The 23,210-nt window shown below is 42.2% G+C and overlaps 1 protein-coding gene and 1 pseudogene across 2 annotated transcripts in view; one reads left to right on the top strand and one right to left on the bottom strand.

The window, feature by feature from the left end:
* Positions 1-23,210, bottom strand: part of NEBL (nebulette) — a 339,860-nt gene that overhangs the window by 240,085 nt on the left and 76,565 nt on the right. The gene's annotated exons all lie outside the window — the stretch shown is intronic.
* On the top strand, positions 7,382-8,821 carry LOC115842284 (elongation factor 1-alpha 1-like; annotated as a pseudogene).

Here is a 23,210-nt window from a genome sequence, read left to right as displayed (position 1 = left end):
TTCCTGAAGAGCGTTGCTTTTTGACTCTTGCTGTAAGACTGGGTAATGCTTTTGAGCGCGTAGCGACAGGGTGACTGGATCCCTAGGGTAGAGAAAACAACATTTCGAAAGAGGGCAGCAGAGGGACACTGGGCATGTCCAAGAAATGTCAAATAGTCCAATCTGGATCCTTGCCTTAGCTTATACATATAGCCAGAGATACAGTTTACTATGAACTGGTTCCCAAATCTGAGCTCTGTTAAAAGAGTCTGGATGATCCCAATAGCCTATTAACTCCCCAAGTCTGAGTTCCCAGTAAGACTCTATTAGAAATGCCTGTACTGGTAATTTATTCACAGTGTAATATGACACGAAAAGAATTTTAAAACTAGACTTGTTTCTCCAAATTTCTTCAGTAAATCAGATAGTCTTGAACATCAGTTTACTCCACTACCAAAGAGGAAATTTCTAACTTTAAATCTATGTCTACGGGAAGATACATCAACTAACTAAAAACAGGACAAACATTTTTATAGCCATATATATATATATATATGACTATAAAAGTAAAAGTTATAGTCATATATGTATAACTAATAACATTTTTAGGGATTCCCTGGTGGCGCAGTGGTTGAGAGTCCGCCTGCCAATGCAGGGACACGGGTTCGTGCCCCGGTCCAGGAAGATCCCACATGCCGCGGAGTGGCTGGGCCCGTGAGCCATGGCCGCTGAGCCTGCACGTCCGGAGCCTGTGCTCCGCAACGGGAGAGGCCACAGCAGCATGAGGCCCGCATACTGCAAAAAAAAAAACATTTTTATAGTCAACTGCGATCAGTTTTGTGTGTTTTCTCAGAAATATGACTAAGAACAGCTATTATCAAAATGAATAACATTCATTCTAGAGGCTGTGGGACCAGGCTACCAGTGCCACAGCCCATCAGCTCCTCCTATTCTGGTCAAGAGTCAGGGTTGGTCAAATACGTTACACTCATATCCTTTCATTCTGCCTGTGATCCGGACAGCAGCACACTCTCTCTGCTCCAGAAGAAACACATATGATCCATTACTGCTCTTCTAGATTTTTGGAAGATTCTTTAGCTAAACATGGCATTCAACTAGTGTATCAGATAAAGTTTCACTGCAAGTTTTAAAGTAATCAAAAATAATTTCAAACACACACAAAATGGCTTCAATCACCTATAAAGATGTGGGTTTGAAATATGGATAAAGAGAAGGGGGAAAAGCTATCTACCATAACACTTCATATTTGAGAATCTACAAGCCAAAAACTTCTCCTTTGGAAACAACAAAGCATGCATTAAGTTTTTGGGGTTTTTTTCCATAAGTTTTTAATTTTATTTATTTATTTATTTTTTGCAGTACACGGGCCTCTGCCTGCGTTAAGTTTTATAATGCTTTTTTTTTTTTTTTAGTATTTCAGAATTTTCAGGCCATTCAGTCTCTATTTTTTTTGGCTGCATTGGGTCCTCGTTGCCGTGCACAGGCTTTCTCTAGTTGTGGTGAGCGGGGGCTACTCTTTCGTTGCGGTGCGCGGGCTTCTCACTGCAGTGGCTTCTCCTGTTGCGGAGCACCGGTTCTAGAGCGCAGGCTCAGTAGTTGTGGCGCACGGGCTTAGTTGCTCTGCGGCATGTGGGATCTTCCTGGACCAGGGCTCGAACCCGTGTCCCCTGCATTGGCAGGCAGATTCTTAACCACTGGGCCACCAGGGAACCCCTATAATGCATCTTAAAGTAACTTCTTCTAAAAGAACCAACATTATTTTACGGCATGCTTACCAAATGCTACATTAAATACAAAATTATCTCAGTCCAAAACCTCAAACTAAACTTTCTTAAAACTTCACAAAGCTATTATAGTATGATAGTTTCAGCTAAAGATTTACAATTTCGAGGAAACTTAACAACAGTTCAAACATCCTTTAAGTGATTGCCGAACTGTCAGTTGTTCTAGACCTGATTTGGTTCACTTCAGAACCAAGGATTTCCTTACCTATGTGTGTAAAACATTTGGACCAGGACTCAGATGCCCTGGGTTTTAGGCTTAGCTCCTATACTTGTACTTACAATTGGTAAGTATAGGAGACGAGCCTTAAACCCAGGACATCTGAACTTGGGCAGGTCAAAGGCACTAAGCCTTGATTTTCTCTCCCAGTCTGCCTATATGTAGAGTGTTTATGAGGATAAAATAAAAGGATATAAAAGTAATTAAATATAAAATTATGAAATATCATTATTGATATAAGTTATTATAAAGTATTTAAAAGATCACATATTGGAAAAGCTCCACTATCACGTTCCCCCATTCACCATGCTTACCAGTGGCCACCGCGCCCAGCAGTCACAGGTAAGCCGCCTCATCAGGCAGCCAGAGCACCTGTGCCTGCATCTATTGCTGCTCTTACCACGCTGGATGTGTTACAAATGCTGTTTGCTGGACTGTCAGCCCCACGAGACCCTGCACTCCTCAAATTCTGCATCTCCCGTGGTGGGCACAGACAGACACTCATCTGTGGGATGTTGACAAATGCCCCAAAGGGAAAAACTTAACGTTTGACACTAGCATAAGCAGGATATAAAATCCCAGGGTACTAAAAGGTAAGTCTCATTCCAAATTCCCTTAGACACATTCAGAGAAACTAGGGAAATACTTTCTAGTACTGAAAGGTAACTCAAATCCTTTCTGACTCCTTCAAATGGGAAAGGGGGATAAATATCCTCTTGATAAATGTAAACCTCAGAGAGTATGGGATGTATAACCTTGCTAATCTCACAGTTTCCACCAAATAATGTGCAGTCAATATTCTCAAGTTAATTTCAATAGGTAGTAATGCATAATTCTCTGTGCTGGCCAAACATCTGTTCACACCAAGTTATTTTACTAAAACTGAAGTCAATTGCTGCCTGCTTTGATTAAAACTCTCCGTTGTCTCAACTTTCTTCAGTCCTCTAACATTAGGAAAATGAAAGTGAACTTGCATTGATTCAAGAAGGAAAGTATGGCTCTCTTATTGGAAACTGTGTATTTTGGAATAAAAGTGAGTCAAAGAGCAATCACATTAAGGTGATAATACCAACCTTTAGCTACAATTTTGAGTGAACAAAATAAAACTGAACACTCCTCAGACAAGCCAAACTGGGGTTTTCTTTGGAAAGTTTTAATGGAAGTCCTAGGTCATATTTTATGTTAACTCAACATACAAAAATTTGATATAATAGCATTTGGGTATTAGGACATTAATCTGTCGTACAGCATTTGAGTCCTGCCAAATACAAATATTTCAAGTCTCCATGACATGCTCTTCACTCTACTGAGGTCTGATGCAGGGTCATCTAAAAATAGCAGTTGGAGACACAGCCAGATCTCCCAGGCAATGCTGAAGAGGCACCTCTAAATGGCAGAAATGGTAGTTTAAAGAGACAGTACAGCTTATTGAGGCCCTGGGAGTAAAGCACAGTGGGAGAGCTACCATCCCCTATGGCTCAACTCCTTGTACATACTCTGTGGTCATATCCATCTGAACTCATTCTTCGCGCACATTAGGCAGTAATCATTATTCTAAACAAAAGGGGGATTTCATACTCAACTAATGGGGTAAAATACATCACAAGACATAGAATTTTATTTTATTTATTTTTGTGTGTGTGAGTGGTACGCGGGCCTCTCACTGTTGTGGCCTCTCCCGTTGCGGAGCACAGGCTCCGGATGCGCAGGCTCAGCGGCCATGGCTCACGGGCCCAGCCGCCCCGCGGCATGTGGGATCTTCCCAGACAGGGGCACGAACCCATGTCCCCTGCATCGGCAGGCGGACTCTCAAACCACTGCGCCACCAGGGAAGCCCAAGACATAGAATTTTAAAAGGTCCCAGAGATCAACTGGAACAGCGGGTCTCCAACTTGGAAGTGCATAAGAATCACCTGGCGGGCTTGTCGACACAGCCTTCCTCCGCGTGGCTATTACATTCCACATCCTCTTGCCACCTCAAAGACATCGTTCTAGAAATTGTCCCCTTTTCTCTGTAATACTCCTCCTCTCTATTGAGTCATTCCACACTGGTATATAAGCATACTGCTACCTCTCCCACTGTTTTAAAATTTTTCCTTTGAACTCTGGTTTCTCCACTGCCACCACCCCATTCTTCTCATGCCTTATATGCAAAATGCCTCAAAAAGCTGTCTACACTTGCTTTCTCTAACTCCTCTGTTTCCATTCTCTCTTGAACTTCAATCCAATTCTCGCCCTCACCACTACACTGAAACCACTCATGGCAAGGACACCAATGACCCCCACATGGTCAAGCCAACGGTCAGTCCTCAGTCCCCATCTTGTTTGTTCCATCACCAGCATCTGACTCAGTTTATCCATCCTTCCTGTCGGAAGCACATTCTTCACCTGGCTTCCAGAATACCACACTCTCCTGGTTCTCTTACCACCTCGCTGGCTGCTATGAATTGAATTGTGTCCCCCCAAAAAGATACGTTGAAGTCTTAACCCCCAGTACCTGAGAATGTAACCATGCTTGGAAATAGGGTCTTTGCAGATTTCCCATATATAACCAGGTTAAGGTGAGGTCATTAGGGTGGGCCTTAATCCAACTCGACTGGTGTCCTTATGAAATGGGGAAATTTGGACGCACAGAGGCACAGAGGGAAGATGAAGTGAAGATACACGGGGAGAAGATAACCATGTGACTGGAGTGATGCATCTACAAGCCACTGAATACCACGTGTTGCCAGTAAACGCCAGAAGCTAGAAGAGGCAAGGAGGAACTCCCCCACTAGAGCCATCAGAGGTAGCACGGTCCTGCTAACACCCTGAATCAGACTTCTAGCCTCCAGAACTGGGAGACAATAAACTTCTGTTGTTTGAAGCCACTCAGGTTTTGGTGCTCTGTTCTGGCAGCTGTAGGAAACTAAGACACTGGCTAACCCTCCTTAGCATGTACGGCTGGTTCTCAACTGCCTAACCTTGGGGTGGCTTAGGGCTCGGTCACTGTACTTCTTTACTTTCCTGTATATACCCACACCGACTAGATCTCAACCAGTCTCACGGCTTTAAATACCTTCTCTATGCTGACTCCAGCCCAGACTTGTCTCCTGATCTCCAGGCTCATGGATCCACCTACCTTCTTCACATATCTTGGATGTCGGGTAGACATCTCAAACCTAACCAGTCCCACACCAAACTCCTGATTCTCCCCAGAACACCCGTGCCTCCCTGGGCCTCTCTCGTTTCCGTAAGTTACTACTCACTGACCAATTTCTCAGACAAAAAAAAAAGGGGATATTTATCTCCTTGTATTTTCTTTTTTTTTAATTTATTTATTTTTATCGTTGGCTGCATTGGGTCTTTGTTGCTGCGCACAGGCTTTTCTCTTGTTGCGGCAAGCAGGGGCTACTCTTCATTGCGGTACGCGGGCTTCTCATTGCAGTGGCTTCTCTTGTTGCGGAGCACAGGCTCTAGGCATGCAGGCTTCAGTAGATGTGGCACGTGGGCTCAGTAGTTGTGGCACGTGCGCTCAGTAGTTGTGGCACATGGGCTTCGTTGCTCCGCGGCACGTGGGATCTTCCCGGACCAGGGCTCGAACCCGTGTCCCCTGCATTGGTAGGCAGATTCTTAACCACTGCGCCACCAGGGAAGCCCTATCTCCTTGTATTTTCTATAACCCACACCCCAAAGGTAAATCCTGGTGGCTCCACCTCCAAAATATATTCTGAACGTGACCTCTTCCGATCTCTTCCACTATCACTACCATGGCACAAACCCCATCGTTTCCCACCTGGATAACTGTCCCTGACACCTGATGGGGCTCCCTGCATCCACCCCTGCCTCCTACAGTCTATTCTCAACAGAGCGACCAGACAGGACTTGTAAAACATAAATCAGACACCATCACTCTTTTCTTCTCGGTTAGTGGAAGTCAAAATTCTTAAAATCTTCTAAAAGAATTTTCTGCTTCCTGCTTCTTGCAAGCCCCACCTCCTTTGCCCTGTACTCTCTCCATTCATTGTTCTTACTTTTTCCAACACACCACCGTGCTTCCACCTCCTATCTTTATACTTGCTCTTTCCCTGAACATCACAGCTCCCTCTCTCACTTCCATCAGGTCTGCTCAAATATCCCCTCATTGGAGACCATCTCTGATTATCCAGCATAAAATAGGAACCCACCCCTCACCCCAGCATTCTCTTTCCCTGCATTACTGTTTCCACAGCATCAAGCACCAAGTGATTTGTGAGCTATTAACCATTTTCTTAAATCTGTGTCCTTTCACTAGAATGAAGTTCCATGAGAGCAAGGGAACTGCCATATCCCCAGCTCCTAAACTGGGCCTTGTACTTGGTAGGCACTTAATACACGTGTTTTAAGTGAATGAAGAAATTAAAAGAAGGAGGTAGAAATCCCTAACATGAGGTGACATTTGTTTTTACATAAATAGCTTTTTCACAAGTTCATCTACCTACATTTCTCCAAAGTTGGCACAAGCACAGCTCAGTCTCAGCCTTGCAAACATTGTGGCCATAAAAAAATAATAAAATAATCAGAGATCCTAGGAAGAAGTAAAACACTTCAGATTTACCCCCCAGAAAGTATATTATTCTTCCTTTAAATGATGTTTTTGCCCCTAAAGATGGGTGCGTCCTCCTCGGCCTCACAGTCCCTCAGGATTGAGCCACCTACTTGGCATCAGCTTCTCCTCTGCAGAAGTTGTACCTGGGTCGGCTCTACAGATAATAATCTGTAAATTATCACAGTTTACGTGCACCTAAGTTACAGACGCAATCACATAGCCATATGAATCAAGTGTCTGCTTCTTCAGGATGAAATGACCATCCCAAAATGTACTTTCCCAACATGCAAAATGCAAGCCCAATGAAAAGAGCCAAGATGTAAAATGAGAATACTGAAGCCGTCAGTGATGAAGATGCGGATCGCGTTCTCTATGTACACAGCAGCTGCATCATTTGTGAGGTTTAATTTTATCAGACTGACTTCTATTTCATGTGCCAAGTTTTTTTTCCATTAGGATTTCAGCAGGTGCGATGTGACAAATCAATACAGCTAAATTCTTAGCCTCTGAACTAAGAAAACGCTCTATCACAACGTGTTAGGGTGAAAGACAGAAAAAGTTGGGGGAGGGGAAGCAAGAAAAGGCAATAAAGAGAAAGAAATGAGATTTTGAAAGGAATCTGGCTTTTTCGCAACGGGCTTTCCGCCAGGACACAGGTGTCAGGAAAACCACTGCTGAACCTAAGCAAAAATGGGAAAGGAGACATCAACATCGTTGTCATCGGACACGTAGATTCGGGGAAGTCTACCACTCCTGGCCATCTGATCTACAAATGTGGTGGGATTGATAAGAGAACCATTGAAAAGTTTAGAGAAGAAGGCTACCGAGATGGGAAAGGGCTCCTTCAAGTATGCCTGGGTCTTGGACAAACTGAAAGCTGAACTCGAGCGTGGTATCACCACTGATATCTCCCTATGGAAATTCGAGACCAGCAAGGACTATGTGACCACCACTGATGCCCCAGGACACAGAGGCTTCATCAAAAACATGATGACAGGCACATCCTGGGCTGACCGTGCTGTCCTGATGGCTGCTGCTGGCGTTGGTGAATTTGAAGCAGGTATTTCCAAGAACGGGCAGACCCGTGAGCATGCCCTTCTGGCCTACACTCTGGGTGTGAACCAACTAATTGTTGGAGTCAACAAAACGGATTCCACCGAGCCACCCTACAGCCGGAAGAGACACGAGGAAACTGTTAAGGAAGTCAGCACCTCCATTCAGAAAACTGGCTACGACCCCGACACAGCAGCTTTTGTGCCTGTTTCTGGCCGGAATGGTGAAAACATGCTGGAGCCAAGAGCTAACATGCCGTGGTTCAAGGGATGGAGAGTCACCCGTAAGGATGGCAGTGCCAGTGGAACCACACTGCCTGAAGCTCTGGATGGCGTCCTGCCACCAACTCGCTCAACTGACAAGCCCTTGCGTTTGCCCCTCCAGGACGTCTACAAAATTGGTGGTATTGGTACTGTCCCTGTGGGTCGAGTGGAGACTGGTGTTCTCAAACCTGGCATGGTGGTCACCTTTGCTCCAGTCAACTGAAGTCTGTTGAAACGCACCAGGAAGCTTTGAGTGAAGCCCTTCCTGGGGACAACGTGGGCTTCCATGTCAAGAACGTGTCTGTCAAAGATGTTCGTCGTGGCAATGTGGCTGGTGAGAGCAAAAATGACCCACCGATGGAAGCAGCTGGCTTCACAGCTCAGGTGGTTATCTTGAACCATCCAGGCCAAAGCAGTGCTGGCTATGCACCTGTGCCGGATTGTCACACAGCTCACGCTGCTTGCAAGTTTGCTGAGCTGAAGAGGATTGATCATTGTTCTGGGAAAAAGCTGGAAGATGAGCCCAAATTCTTGAAATCTGGTGATGCTGCCATCGTTGATACGGTTCCTGGCAAACCCATGTGTGCTGAGAGCTTCTCTGACTATCCCCCTCTGGGCCGCTTTGCTGTTCCTGACATGAGACAGACGGTTGCTGTGAGTGTCATCAAAGCAGTGGACAAGGCAGCTGGAGCTGGCAAGGTCACCAAGTCTGCCCAGAAAGCTCAGAAGGCTAAATGAATATTATCCCCAACACCTGTCACCTCAGTCTTAATCAGTGGTGGAAGATCGGTCTCAGAACTGTTTGTCTCAATTGGCCATTTAAGTTTAATAGCAAAAGACTGGTTAATGATAACACTGCATCGTAAAACCTTCAGAAGGAAAGGAGAATGTGTTGTGGACCATTTGTTTTGTGTGTGGCAGTTTTAAGTTATTACTTTTTAAACTCAGTACTTTGCAATAGAAACAACTTGACCAAAAATCTGTCACAGAATTTGAGACTCATTAAAAAAGTTTAAGAGGGGGAAAAAAAAAGGAATCTGTTATGTATGCCCAGGAGTGCTGTTAGAAATTTTGTTCCTTTGTTTCCATATCTGAAGGATTTAGATATGTGTCTTACCCGGCCAACCCCTAAATCCCCCACTGGTCTAGTTATTACTGCTACACACAACAGAAGTAGGACTTGAAATGGGATCTCGGGAAGGTGACAGTGCTGTGGCATCAATTTTTTTTAACGTATTGAGTATCTGAGAAGAGTGTACACCTAAAGAGCACAAAGAAGGGAGGGGTGGCCAAGCTGCGGTCAAGAAGATGAATCTACAAGAATGATTTTGCTGCAAAGGAGAACCAAAAGTGGAAGTTGAGTATATAAAAGATAAAGCATTAGAAATAAAGGTTGCACAAAAGGCCACAGGTATATGAAAGCCAGAGTGATTTCAGCTTGGGGACACTTGGGACATTACAATATATGCCCAATTGCTCCAGGGACTGAAGGACATAGCCAAAGCCCTGGTGTTTAAAAGAGACGCTCAACCACACACGCAGTTACGATCTTGTTCCCTCATACCTTCCACCTTATTTCTAACCTCCTCGGGTGTCCACCCTTGCACACGTCACATGCATGGCCCTGCTCCTACATCGCTCCCCATGTGCTATCAAGGACACAGGCTGTGGCTTCTGTCCTGCATGGTACCTAATGCTCTAAGTTCGCAATTAATATCAAACCACTAATAGTTATTAGAGACCTAATATTTTAGACTAACATTAGAATTACATTTAATTAAATTTAATGAATAAATTGTAATGAGTACCATGGAGCTGGAATGTCTCTTTAATGAAATCCATGGAAACATGACTGAGATTATCAAGGTTTTCTATTCAAACTTTTAGAATCAATGTTGGTTATATTTTCCTTCTGATTCCCACTGTAGAACAGAAATGTTTTTTTGATTTTAATTTTTATTGGAGTATAGTTGCTTTACAATATTGTGTTAGTTTATACTGTACAGCAAAGTGAATCAGCTGTGTGTATACACACATCTCCCCTTTTCTGGATTTCCTTCTCATTTAGATCACCACAGAGCACTGAGTAGAGTTCCCTGTGCTATACAGTAGGTTCTCATTAGTTATCTATTTTATACATAGTATCAATAGTGTATAGATGTTAATCCCAATCTCCCAATTCATCCCACCACCTCCCTTTCCCCCTTGGTATCCATATGTTTGTTCTCTGTTTGTTCTCTACGTCTGTGTCTCTACAGAAATGCTTTTAAATATCTCTGGAGTTACAGTTTTTTTTTTTTCCACTTGGGATTTTTGTTTTATTTTGTTTTGCTTTGTTGTTTAAAAACCACAGCAATGATGGAGGCTTAAAATAGAAAACTAGTACCTATTTAAATATATAGTAGAGGTCAAAAAACAACCTGAATTCAAATGAGATTTCTAAAAACACATACATATTTCCTTTCTGATTTCTACAGATCTGTTCACTCCTTAAAAACTTTTACGCTATTTTGGGATTTTTACTGCAAAGCCAAGATAAGCGCTGATTTTTATCTGTTGAGGGTGTTTCCTACTCAGAAAAACAATCCAGGTCAACCACCACAATAATCATAAACACAATGGCCAAGGATACAGAAAAAGAAAATTCATGAGTTCACATCCAGCATATAGGGATCTGACTCAACTTTAAGAAAAAAATTAATAATACACACAATCCCCTTCAGTTTTATTGACCATTTAAGGCAACTGAAAGTTTTTATTAACTTTTACTAATTAAATTATTCTGCTTCTTTATTCGTGTTAATGACGTTTTTAAAGTAATGATTTTAGGAGATGCATTTCTAATTACTATTTCTAAAAATATGGCAAACCATGTTCTTACCACATCAAAATTAAGCAATTACCTATAAATGCCCATAATTAGAAATGCAGTATAAATTCTGTTCTAACAAACCAAGCCACTGTGTCTTAAAGATAGGATAATTAGCACAGATACTATTAAATGGGTGCTATGGTGATAGGTGCCGTAGAGATGTACAGACAGACGGGGTGAGGGGAAAAAGCAGCCCGAAAAAGGAAATTGATTTGTGCAAGCAGAAGAAAAAAAATCTTGAGAATGAGATAGGCAACTGGAGGGAAGAAACAAATCAGCAGAGGGGCTTTTTAACTGATATTAGCAAGGTGTGTTGTAACAAATATTTAGTACAGGTAGTTCTCCCTATATAGCGAGGCTGCCCAATAATGAGTCACTGAAAGGGTTTATTCCTGGATGGCACTGAACTATACACGGAAGCGCCTTTAAGGAACAGGGAGAAACCTCACTTTGAGTGAAGAGAAAAATCTGACCACGGCATACACTTTAGTTTCAGAGGAACACAGAATCCTTTCCAGTCTGTTTTATATTTACATTGTGAAATTGATCACAATTTTCTGCTTAACACACTCTAACATACAAATGAATAAAAGTGCTGTTTTGTTTTCTTCAAACTTGGCAATAATTCGGGAGGATTTGAGATGATTTTTTTAAAGCTTGTGTTAGAGGACAAAAAATTAGGTACACAGCCTCAACCTCATAAAAAGCTGGGATTATATGACTGTTTTTCCACACACAGTACCTAAAATGAGTTAAGTACTTAGCAGGTGTTCAGAAAGTATTTGTTTAAGAAGAAAGAAAGATGGGAAAGACCGAAGTGTTTCCTTCTGAATTGTAGGCAGAAACTGTTCTAAAACATGTTCATGTCTTAACTCATGTTTCTTATTGCAAAGGCAGCCCCATCAATCACTAATGTCTTCACTCAAATCCAATGGCATTTACTGAGCAGCTACTATGTATGAGGATTGCCCCTTTAGCGTCTGTCACTCAGGATTAGTCTTTAATCCTGCAGCTGCAAAGCCCCAGGGGCCGTGAGCAGATGGGACTAGTAATAGGATTTCATTCGACCCAGTAACACTTTCACTCCATCTGGCACGTTATTCCTGGAACAGTCACTGGAAAAGAAATTGCACTAGGTAAAAACATTAACAAAGCCGGGGTGATGGGTTTCAGTCGAAACTGCATGTGACAAGTTGCTCTTCTGGTCTTACCATCGGCAGCTGCACACCTTTCTTCCACCCGGTTCCGTGTTAGCCTTCCTCTCTGTCCTTCCACACCTGCATCCTCAATTCATCCTCCTCTTAGACTAATAGTTCTGCCAACTCAGGATCCATCAGTCTCTCCACATCAGCATTAAGCTGTATGGAAAATGAGAGAGTGAAGAACAATCTTCCTAAGACTTGGGTCACTTCCCTCCATTCTCATAGGCTTGGATAACTCTATGTAAAGTCCACTCGGCTTCTCCTCCCTGCCTTGTAAGAAGTGTAAACTTCTTAAAGATGCCAAATTTCTTTTTCCCCAGACTTTTACCCACCAGACATATATGTTGCAGTTGCTGGAAAAATATTATTAAATGAGAACTTTTTCATGAAAAGAGTAATCATCACCTAGATAAATGAATAAATTTGCTACTACTGCATTTCTTATAAAGATGATAGCAACTCAATGTTGATCAAACTTATTCTTGCTAATGCTTATAGACAAAAATAAAGGTTAAGAACTAACAAAATTTAGTGATTAAAAGAGATCGATTTAAAGTAGAAAAAACAGGAAATAGAACAATATACACTTTTTCTAAGACAAATCTGTTTAAGACATTTAGCTAAAGGAAAATGACACTGATCCAGAAACGTCAATGGCTAGTAGAGAATCACTAATAAAGAAGTTTTATTTTAAGCCTCTGAATTTCCTCTAAAAAGCCAAGATTTTAATATTCTTGGCGTGGACTTACTGTACTAAAAACACAGTAACACAAGGGAGAACAATGAGACATTCCTTAAGAGTTCATTTACTAGGTCAAGTGTGCGTTAGAATCTTAATTCCGATCTACAACATCATTATTCTCTTACAGGTTAACTGAGTATTTATATCCATGGACTATTTTAGGACACTTGACAATTATTGTCATCATGCCCATCTTTAGAATGTTTAGAACACACACCAACGAAGTTTAAAGGCCTGTGTTTCTGAAATAATTTCACTTTACTTTTCAAATTGAATACATAAATGTCTGAGAGTGCTAGTTTTTAAATTCACTTTCATGACAAACTCTATATTGAGCCTCAAACTGTAATTCATGAGAAACTTGAGAAACTTCTAAAGATGAATTACATGTCCAACAATTGCCATGAATTTGGAGACACAGAGTTTCCTCCAATAATGAGCACCTATAAGGTTTCTTTATATTATAAAAAAGAAGGAACAGGAGGAAGCGGGGAGAGAAGTGTACAATGAAGAGAAATAGGTGTGTGTAGCCAAGAGACAAGACGGAATTTGAAAGAGCCACGAGACCGTGGCTTAGAAAGATTAAATTTACTCCACGTGACTCCAAAAGGCAGAAAAGGGACCATTAGCACAAAGTCAAGAGAGGAGAGGGGAAACTCTCAACTTACGGTGGTAAAGAAGAACTTCCTATTAAAATGGTATACACGCACTTACGGAGTAACAAACTTAAGATCTTCAAAGGAATTCAAGTAGAAGCTGAAAGACTACTTAGCATGGACACTGAAATTGTGAATTTCTCTACCGGGTGGGAAACAAGGCTAGGAGGCCAGCTCCGTGATTCTCCACTTTACGTGTGTATAGTCACATGTGTTGAACCCTTCTATAAGGTCAAAAAAGTGTAGGTGAGCACCTTTAAATAAATGCATTATAATTTACATGTCCGGGACGGATGTCTGCATTTCGGTGTTCAGCATCCATGTGCCTCCTCTGGTAGCATCAACTTGCTCTTCCCTTTGGAATGACCCAGTCCCTCTGGTCTGAGTGTGGCTGCTCGAAGCCCCACCTCTTCAGTTTGTCTCGTCCTCCTGGCCACAGACATGGGCATGTGACTAAAATCAGACCCAGGCAAATAATCTTGAAGTTTTCATTCAAACTAATGGGGAAGGAAAGCTCTTTCTGCGGAGCTGGCTAGGATATAAGGCTGAAGCTTGCTTAAAAGCTATCTTGCTATCATCATAAGGAAAGAGGCTACCCGGAAAAGAGTTAGGAGACAGAAGAGCTGAAACCTGATGATAACCCCAGGACCCACTGACACCTGGGCTTTTCAGCCATCAGCGAACAAAGCAGTACATCCTCTCTTCTGCTTTAGGCTAGTTTGCGTTGCCTTTCTGTCACTTGCAACCAAAAAGTCCTAACCAATGTCAAAGGAGGAAATAATGAGAAAGGGAGCTTGAATGTCTAAATACTGGCTAATAATCTAATTCTGTAAGTTTCGACCTTTACAACCTAAAATATCTAGGGTACCTCCTGGTACCGTTGGAACTTTCTCATCTTCTTCATCATGACTATTTTCCAATTCATATGGAACCAGCTTTTCTCCCAGCTTTCTGCCTTGGTATCCCTTAACCTCTCAAGAGGTTCTGTATTGGTTTCTCAATCTCCCAAGAAAGAAATGACATGGGGCACTTCCGAGCGTCATCAGCTGTCCTGTTCACACAAAACAGCCAACTCTCCCCTGTGGCATCAGGCTCACGCAAACCAACTGGAAATTTTCCCTCTAAGTGAACAGACTGTTTCAAAAAACACAGGATTCCAGAAATAGTTTGTCAAGCTGTCCAGGTTTGCTGTTATGAAACCAGTGCCCAGGCCAAAAGAATTAATCTCTTTTCTCCCTGAATCAGAATTTTCTCAATGAGCCTTAGGCCAATTAACCAGGGAGGGCATCGAGAATCTCGTCACTCCACACTTACGTCTTCTGCTTTTTTGAGCATTTCTAATCTTTCTTTACATTTTCTAAACAAACTAAGAAATGCTTGATTTTACACATTTTAATACAACCTGGCATGGGTCACTGGTCATCATAGTTGTTTCTACCCCTCTACAGAACAAAATAACGTACAAAGAGATTAAAATGCACGTACATGTATTCCTGTCTGATGATTATCTAATAATATTAATCACACCATCAATTTTTACAAAAGACATAAACAAGTTTTCTGAAAGAATACGTCTTAACGCCATTTTCTCCTGTTAGTGCAAGTCACGTAAATATCCCCTACCACGTACTTGTGGCAGCTTAGCCGAGACGCAGGCCCTCATAATAGAAATGAAGCATCGGATTTGCTGCACACAGTGCCACGTCCACACAAAGCCTCACACTTCGGACAGGAAGGGAAGAATAATACTGTATCCACTGGTAGCTGCAGGGGGACTTTTCGGGAGACAAAATGGCATTACTTGAGTTGGAATTTGGCCAGGACACTGGGGCTAAATACCCGGACTCTTGTGAAAAGTGCCCTGGGACTGTTAATGCCCTCCAGTCATCAGGACCTCAGTTTTGTGTCTTCTATGAAAAGAAAAGCTGATTAGATCATTTAAGTAAATCTCTCCGTGGGCTTCTTTAGCTTCTGATTATCTAGGTATGCTTTAATCACCGTCAAGACTGCCCTGGTGAAAATTAATGACAGATTAATGTGAGACACTCCAAAAGATATCAAACCACCGAACTATATACCTCGACAATAGATCACATATATATTTTTCATTTGTTCCCCAGGGGATTAATTTAGAGACCCAGCGATTCCTACTTGGACTAAATCATGTTGTTTTAAAGAGTACACAATATCCCAATTACCCTGTTACCCTTATCTTTATGAGTCTCCGAAGGAGGGACAGCCTAAGTGGGGTGATTAGATTTAATACCACAGCCCTGATCCAAGGTCCTGTTTCAACAGACACTCTTTTTTTTTCCCTAACAATTACTCTGAACATTAAATCTTCTATGTTATTTACTAAAACACCATAATAAGACTTTAAACACAATTATTCATTTCCTTTGCCATAGAGAAATCTAGGCTCTATTCAAATTCCTTAAGGGAATAAGAAGAAACTGAAAATCTCATTTTAGGTGGTAATAATATTCATAAATATTTTATACTGGCATGCATGTATAAGAAGGGAAACATTTCTTGTATTACGTGAACAAATGCTCTTTAAATACAGGACTGGGGGGAGGCCCCTTGAAAATATTAGCAAATGAGTTCTTCCTCCCCCTCTTCATCACTAGTGTCTACTAAAACCCCAAAATGAAACGAATTCATGAATTTCTTCCCCTTTTTTCCCTAAATCTTTATTTTTACCAACACACTCATTCGTCTGCCTGAATGAGTTGTTTTTGTCCTTCCCAGCCTTGACAGAAGGATGTTTTAAGGTTTTCTTTGGCCCACAGGGCAGCTTTGCTGACTCTTGGTTTCCTCATCTGTAAAAATGGGACAGCTCGAAGAGATCAGTGGTTCTGAACCCAGGCATTCAAATCACCTGGGATGCTTTCAAACTTAAAAAAAAAAATTTTTTTTTAATCCCTTAACCCAGCCCCCTGAGATTCTGATTTGGTTGTTTTAGGTTTAGGGATCCAGCATCTATCCTTTTTAAAAGTTCTCCAGATGATTCTAATGTGCAGCCAGAGCTAAAAAAAAAAAAAAAAAAAAAAATGACTGAATTAGTGTCTCCAGGTTTCTTTCAGTCCTAAAGCTCTCCGTGTCCATCTATTCATATAAGGACCACTTAGCTAACATGTCCAACACACGGAATGGGCTGGTTTCCTAGGGCTGCCACAACAAATTACCACAAACCTGGAGGCTTAAAACAACAGACATATATTCTCCCACAGTTCTGGAGGCCTGAAGTCTGAAATCAAGATTTTGGCAGGGTTGGTTCTTCCAGGAGGTTCTGAGGGAGAATCCGTTCCATGACCCTCCCCGCATCTGGTGACTGCCAGGCCATCCTTGGCGTTCCTTGTCTTCTGGAGGCATCACTCCACTCTCAGCCTCCATCTTCACATGGCCCTCCCCTCTTAGGCCCTGTGTGTCTTCTCCTTTTCTGTCTCTTATAAGGACACTTGTCACTGGATTTAGGGCCGTTCCTAATCCAGGACGATCTCATCTAGAGAGCTGCACCTTCATTGCATCTGCAAAGACCACTATTCCAAAGAGGATCACATGCCGAGACTCTGGGCTGACATATCTTTCGGGGCCACCATTCAACCCACTCCCCTGGAGGTGCCACGTTTATCAGAAGCCAATAACAGAATCCTCTGAAACAGGTGCTAGGACAACTGAAAGGTACACTGCACAGAGGAGACGGGCCACAGGGCTTTTGGCTGCCATCACGGGGAGAACAAGGGACAGAAGGAGGAGAACATGAAGGGTGCAGCAAGGTGGCTCTGGGCCAACTCCCACCAGCAGCTCGGGACTCAGCTGTCAGGTCAATTCTACTCTAGTTAGAGACAAAATGAGCCGGCACCTCCGCTATGCTGGGACAAAGAAGTGCGTGCTGCGTGGCCTCCATAAAGAGGGACCGCAGAGCTGGAAAGGCCTTCCGTGCGCGCTCAAGAGGCTGTGCATTCCTCAACCCTGGAAAAGGGCCCTCGTTTATTATGTTCAATAATCTCACTACTTTCTTTCTCCTACTATCCCCCCCGCAAACAAATCCTCAGACCCAATGGATTTCCATGAATCCTGTTACACATAGCAAGGAGGAAAAGAGACGATGATGCTATAAAGTGCCTACTACAACTATAATCTTGTTTTTATGCCAATTCATGTTATTGCCGTCTTTCAAAGCTATGCTCAAAAATCCTTGCCCCAGGGGCTTCTCTGGTGGCACAGTGGTTGAGAGTCCGCCTGCCGATGCAGGGGACACGGGTTCGTGCCCCGGTCCGGGAAGATCCCACATGCCGCGGAGCGGCTGGGCCCGTGAGCCATGGCCGCTGAGCCTGCGCGTCCAGAGCCTGTGCTCCGCAACAGGAGAGGCCACAACAATGAGAGGCCCGCGTACTGCAAAAAAAAAAAAAAAATCCTCGCCCTTTCATGTTTTCTCCCCACCCCCAGGCCTATGGACCATCCCAGTTCATCCTTTAGCATAAACATGCATCATTTTAAGTGTGTCTGCTTGTACTTATAAATATGTTTACTCCACACCTCCTATGCCTGTTTAGACCCAGGTCCAGTGAGGTTGATGGCTCGTCACAGGCAGAGATCCTGCCATCGGCTTCTGTGGGATTCCTTTAGGACTATCACGAAAAAAAGAAAATAAGATAAAAGAAATGTTTCTCTGTTCTGAAATAAGAGTGGCATACCCACTCTCGAAATACAATGATAACATTTTGAATTACAAACCCATGAAGGGATCTAGCAACGAATACTTACATAAATAAATGCTAAGGGGAAAACACCTCTGGAACACCCACCCATTTCTTCATTTCTTTAAAATGGTTGGAGACTAACTGGGCTGTGTCACTGGCTGATAACAGGTGAGCTGTAAACGGAGAGCTTGTTTTTCTTCTTCAATCCCCTGAAGTAACAAGACCTAAGAACAGCTCCGTCGTTAACTTGATTACCTGGGTCTCACACGGTTACATCAGTGATCTGTGATGTTACACCAAATGGCAATGATTTCACATAACCAACCTATCACACTGAGGAGAAGAGGTGGCAGGAGCTGTTTTACACTTGCAAACCCAGCCCTTCCCGATGATGTGGCTGCCCCAAAGTGAAAGATTCTGCCCCCGCTCTCTAGCGTGGACTGCCTGTCCAGAGGGTAACCTTTATTTTCTTCGAACCTTAGCTTTCAGCAGTTGTCTACTAAGTTACATCACTCGAATGGTAGATTTTCTCAGCCCAGGTATCATCCACTTAAATCATCAATCCACTTAAATACAGCCAACCTAAGAAAATATCTGCAAATCCTTTATCTGATAAGGGATGGGTATCCAGAATACACAAAGAACTCCTACAACTCAGCAACAAAATAACAAACAACCCAATTTTAAAATAAGCAAAGGCCTTGAACGGACGTTTCTCCAAAGGAAATCTACAAATGGCCACTAGTCACATGAAAGGATGCTCAACATCACTAATCATTAGAGAAATGCAAACCAAAACCACAACGAGATACCACTTCACACACATTAAGGTGGCTATTATAAAAAAAGAATACTAACAAGTGTTGGCAAGGATGTGGAGAAATTGGAACCCTTGTTCATTGCAGGCGTGTAAAATGGTGTAGCCGCTGTGGAAAACGGTATGGTAGTTTCTAAAAAAATTAAATATAGAATTACCATATGACCTAGCAACTCCACTTCTGGGTATATACCTAAAAGAACTGAAAGCAGGAACTCCAACAGGAATTTGTGCATCCATGGTCATAGCAGCATTACTCACCACAGCCAAAAAGAGGAAGTAACCCAAGTGCCCACTGATGGGTGAATAAATAAACAAAATGTGATATATACATACAATGGAATACTATTCAGCCTTAAAGAGGAAGGAAGTTCTGACACATGCTAAAACACATGAATCTTGAAGACATCATGCTAAGCAATTTAAGCCAGTCACAAAAGGACAAATACGGTATGATCCCATGTATATGAGGTACCTACAGTGATCAGTTCATAAAGATAGAAAGTGGAATGGTGGGGCTTCCCTGGTGGCGCAGTGGTTGGGAGTCCGCCTGCCGATGCAGGGGACATGGGTTCGTGCCCCGGTCTGGGAAGATCCCACATGCCGCAGTGGCTGGGCCCGTGAGCCATGGCCGATGAGCCTGCGCTCCACAACGGGAGAGGTCACAACAGCGAGAGGCCCGCGTACCGCAAAAAAAAAAAAAAAAAAGAAAAAAAAAAGAAAGTGGAATGGTGGTTGCCAGTGGCCAGGAGGAGAGGAGAATGGGGAGTTATTGTTTAATGGGTACAGAGTTTCAGTTTGGGAAGATTAAAAAGTTCTAGAGATGGATGGTGGTGATGACTGCACAACAATGTGAACGTACTTAATGCCACAGAACTGAACACTTAAAGACGGTTTACATAGTAAATTTAAATCATATTTTAATCATAATAAAAATAATATATTAAAATAATAGCCATCCAAATCCAAAAATTATCTACATTATAATACTTATTTTTAAATTAAGGTTGTTAGAGTCTACCTTGCTTTTTGGTCTGAGCAGTACTGAAAAACCATGCTTCATCTACCTTTCTTTTTTAAAAAAAAAATGAGGAAAAAGAAATAAAAGCTTCTTACCTCACTTATCCCCTTCGTATTTGCTGCACAGTAAGGTAAGTTTTAAATTACTTTTGAGAGTAAAAATAAAACCATGGTCTTTTTCATAGTTAGAATTCATCCGATGTTCTGTTGGTTCCACTCACCCTCCTGGTGTTCTGTGCCTCACTTCCATCTCGTTCAGAAATCCCCTAGCACCCGTCCGTCCCACCCAATACACCCAGAAGGTAGGAGGAAATCTCTCTCCTCTGGGGTTAATGCCTCTCGGGCACAACAGGATTGATAAAGCTTTTAGCAGCCCAACACCATTCATGACCACAAGAAAGTGCTTTAGCGCTTAGGAAAGCAATACCACAAAGAGCCAAACGATCGAGTAAAATGAATACTGCAGACACTGACTCTAGAATTCTGGCTCTCACCACAGTCACTATTCTGAAACTCAGGAATGGAGGGGAGGGTGGATATAGATAATGTGTTCTACAGGTGAGAAAAAAGACAAGCAATGGGGAAAGCAACAATTGAGGCTGGAAGTTCATCTCACCTTTTGCATCTAAAAGTAGACCTAAAAGTTAAAACAGCAGCATAAGTACAAATATATTCTTGTCTTAATGACAGAAGAATGGACACGGATGAAGTAGACGTCTGCATATCTTGAAAATCTTAACATCCTGTGTTACTTACAAAACGTTTGAACAAGTAAAATGTATTTTTTTTAATAATAAATTTTCCAAATTACCATGGTGAGCACTTTTACAATCAGAAAAACAAATCCTCGATATAAAAACTGAAAATATCACCGAGTATAATAAATGTTTTCCTTTCCTAAATATAGTCCTTTTTATTGTCTATACTGTTTAGAATTGTCTAGAGTATATATCATCCTGGACCTTCATTCCTGGTCGATGCACCTCGAAATACTTCTCAAATCCCAGCACACAGCCCCATGCTGCTGTTTTTACAAATGACCTGTATACACATATGCAGAGGTATCTACCTCCATGACATGCTCAGTTGGGCAGGTCTTCAACAGTTTCGATTTCTTAATAAAGAAGAATCATCTATCTATACTTTGCCACATGTCAGAGGAAGGTTCATTTCCCAGATCATTCTCTCTCTAACCAGCCAAGGAAAATATCCTTGATTTTTAGAAAAAGAAAGAGACAGAGACAGACACTTGGCCAATGCCCTGGAAGAAGTTGCTGTCTGTGTTTCCACTTGCTGATTACCCTGGTGCCACTTGGTGGCACTGTTGATTCCAGTTTGCTCCCTGATCCAGGGGACGGGTGTATCAATTGATCCAACCATAAGAAGCACGTGTGACTCTGGCTGACAGCCTTAATAGAAACATCAGAATGTCTGTATTCCTATCTCCCAAATATAAATGGTAAATCTTATAGTAAATGCCCTTCTCTTAGAACCTTCCCTTGCTTTTCTATCTAGAAATCCAACCTTCCCATGAAGGTGCCTATCAGCCTGCCTCCGTGAAACCTTCCCTATAAACTCTGGCCGGAGTCTCCCATAGGGCATGGCAATCTGGGAAAGTTATCGTGGGCACCGCCCTGGTAGAGAGACAAATGGGCAGGGACTGGGAAAGAAAACGAGTTGGTGAAAAGGAAGCAGTGCCACCATCTTGAGTTTTTTTTAATACAATATAAAACACAGGGAAAACAACACTTTGATAGACTTTCATTTATGTGATTTATTTGGTGGGTGCTTTCACTAAGCCTCCCAATACACCTGTGTGACCATCCTATTCTAGAGACAGGAAAGGGGTTAAATAACCTGCTCGAGGGCAGGCACACGGAATTTGTGAGTTGAAGACTGGAACCTCATCCTTTTCTCCAAGCCCCAACCCCACATTGCCTTGACATAACAGGGGCTCTGAAAGAGCTCCCGGGGTAAATACACACAGAGGCCCAGCAACCTCTAACCCAAACCTAAAGACTGAAGAGGGGCAATGACCCCTCATGAGGGTCTGTGGCTCCTATCTTCATTTACCCACTCCCCATGCACCCCACAAACACATAATCACACATATTGAGCTGCATATTCCTCTATTTGTTCAACTTTGTTTTCTTCCTTCAAGATTGCCAAAGTTGTTAATTTTTTAAATATTTCAGTCATACAAACATTTGGAGGAACCAACAGACACTGACATACATGATCATTGTTTTGTTCTCAGAACCCCTCGGGGAAGCTCTGCCTCTGTTCTACGTTGATCTTTCCTCTTTTGTATAATAAGGGGACGTGACAGAGCCTTGGGCAATGACAAGATAGAACGCTCAGGGGAGGAGCAGAATATGGATATTTTATATCAATAATTATTATATTATTGCTTTGAACAACATGTATTACGTTCTTTAGTGGTGAGAATAGCATTATATGATGTTGCAGCTAGTAGCTCTGATCACAAATCACCATCAGTGAAGGATAAAACACAGGGAGATATTTCTGGTGGCTGTGATCTTACTCTCAGCATTTAGTTTATGATGCATATAAAATATGACTGACTATAAAAGAGTGATGCTAATCTTTTAACAAACACCACAACTTATATGGACAATAAAAGAATGTCATCACCTTCTAACTGGGTGCTTTGGAACATTATATACATATTCTTGAGGCTGCTCAAAACTCAGTGAAAATTCCTCTTTTGATATTATATTCAGTGCCTGAGACATATACTTTTGATTCTTCTCAACTGTGATAAATATTCATACTTTGAGGGTGGATTTCATTTTCGGAAACAGCTGAGTCATCTGGAACTAAATCTGATACATAAGCTGGAGAAAACTGAACCAAAAATAAGATTCATTCATTGAATTATTCAACAATTATTGCGTTGGACACTATGCCACGTGAAGACAGCCTCAGCTCTTAAGGGGCTCACGGTGGAAATAATACCACTTTCCCAAAGATGTTTGAGTAGCTCTGGTTGCTTTTAAGGAGGACTATGACAGGAGAGTAACAAGGCTGGGTTTCTGAACTGGCTCGTAAGGCAGTTATAAAAGCAGTCGCAGGAGGAGGTGTTCCAAACCTGTCTGAGCAACAGAACTTCAGTGGCATCAATGGCACGAGCATGTGATCTCCCAACAGGGCTATTCCCACAAAGGATACTCGCCCAGAGAGTAACATTCTGGTATGTGTTACTTTACAATTTGATCCAGTATTACTTTACCATCACATCTACTAAGCCCAGCAAAACTGCAGTTATGGGTTATGATACTGAATGATAA

The sequence above is a fragment of the Globicephala melas genome, chromosome 2 (assembly GCF_963455315.2).
Source record: "Globicephala melas chromosome 2, mGloMel1.2, whole genome shotgun sequence".
NCBI classification, from domain to species: domain Eukaryota; kingdom Metazoa; phylum Chordata; class Mammalia; order Artiodactyla; family Delphinidae; genus Globicephala; species Globicephala melas.
The sequence above is the reverse complement of the archived record's forward strand: the minus strand, read 5'-3'. Positions and strand labels throughout refer to the sequence as shown.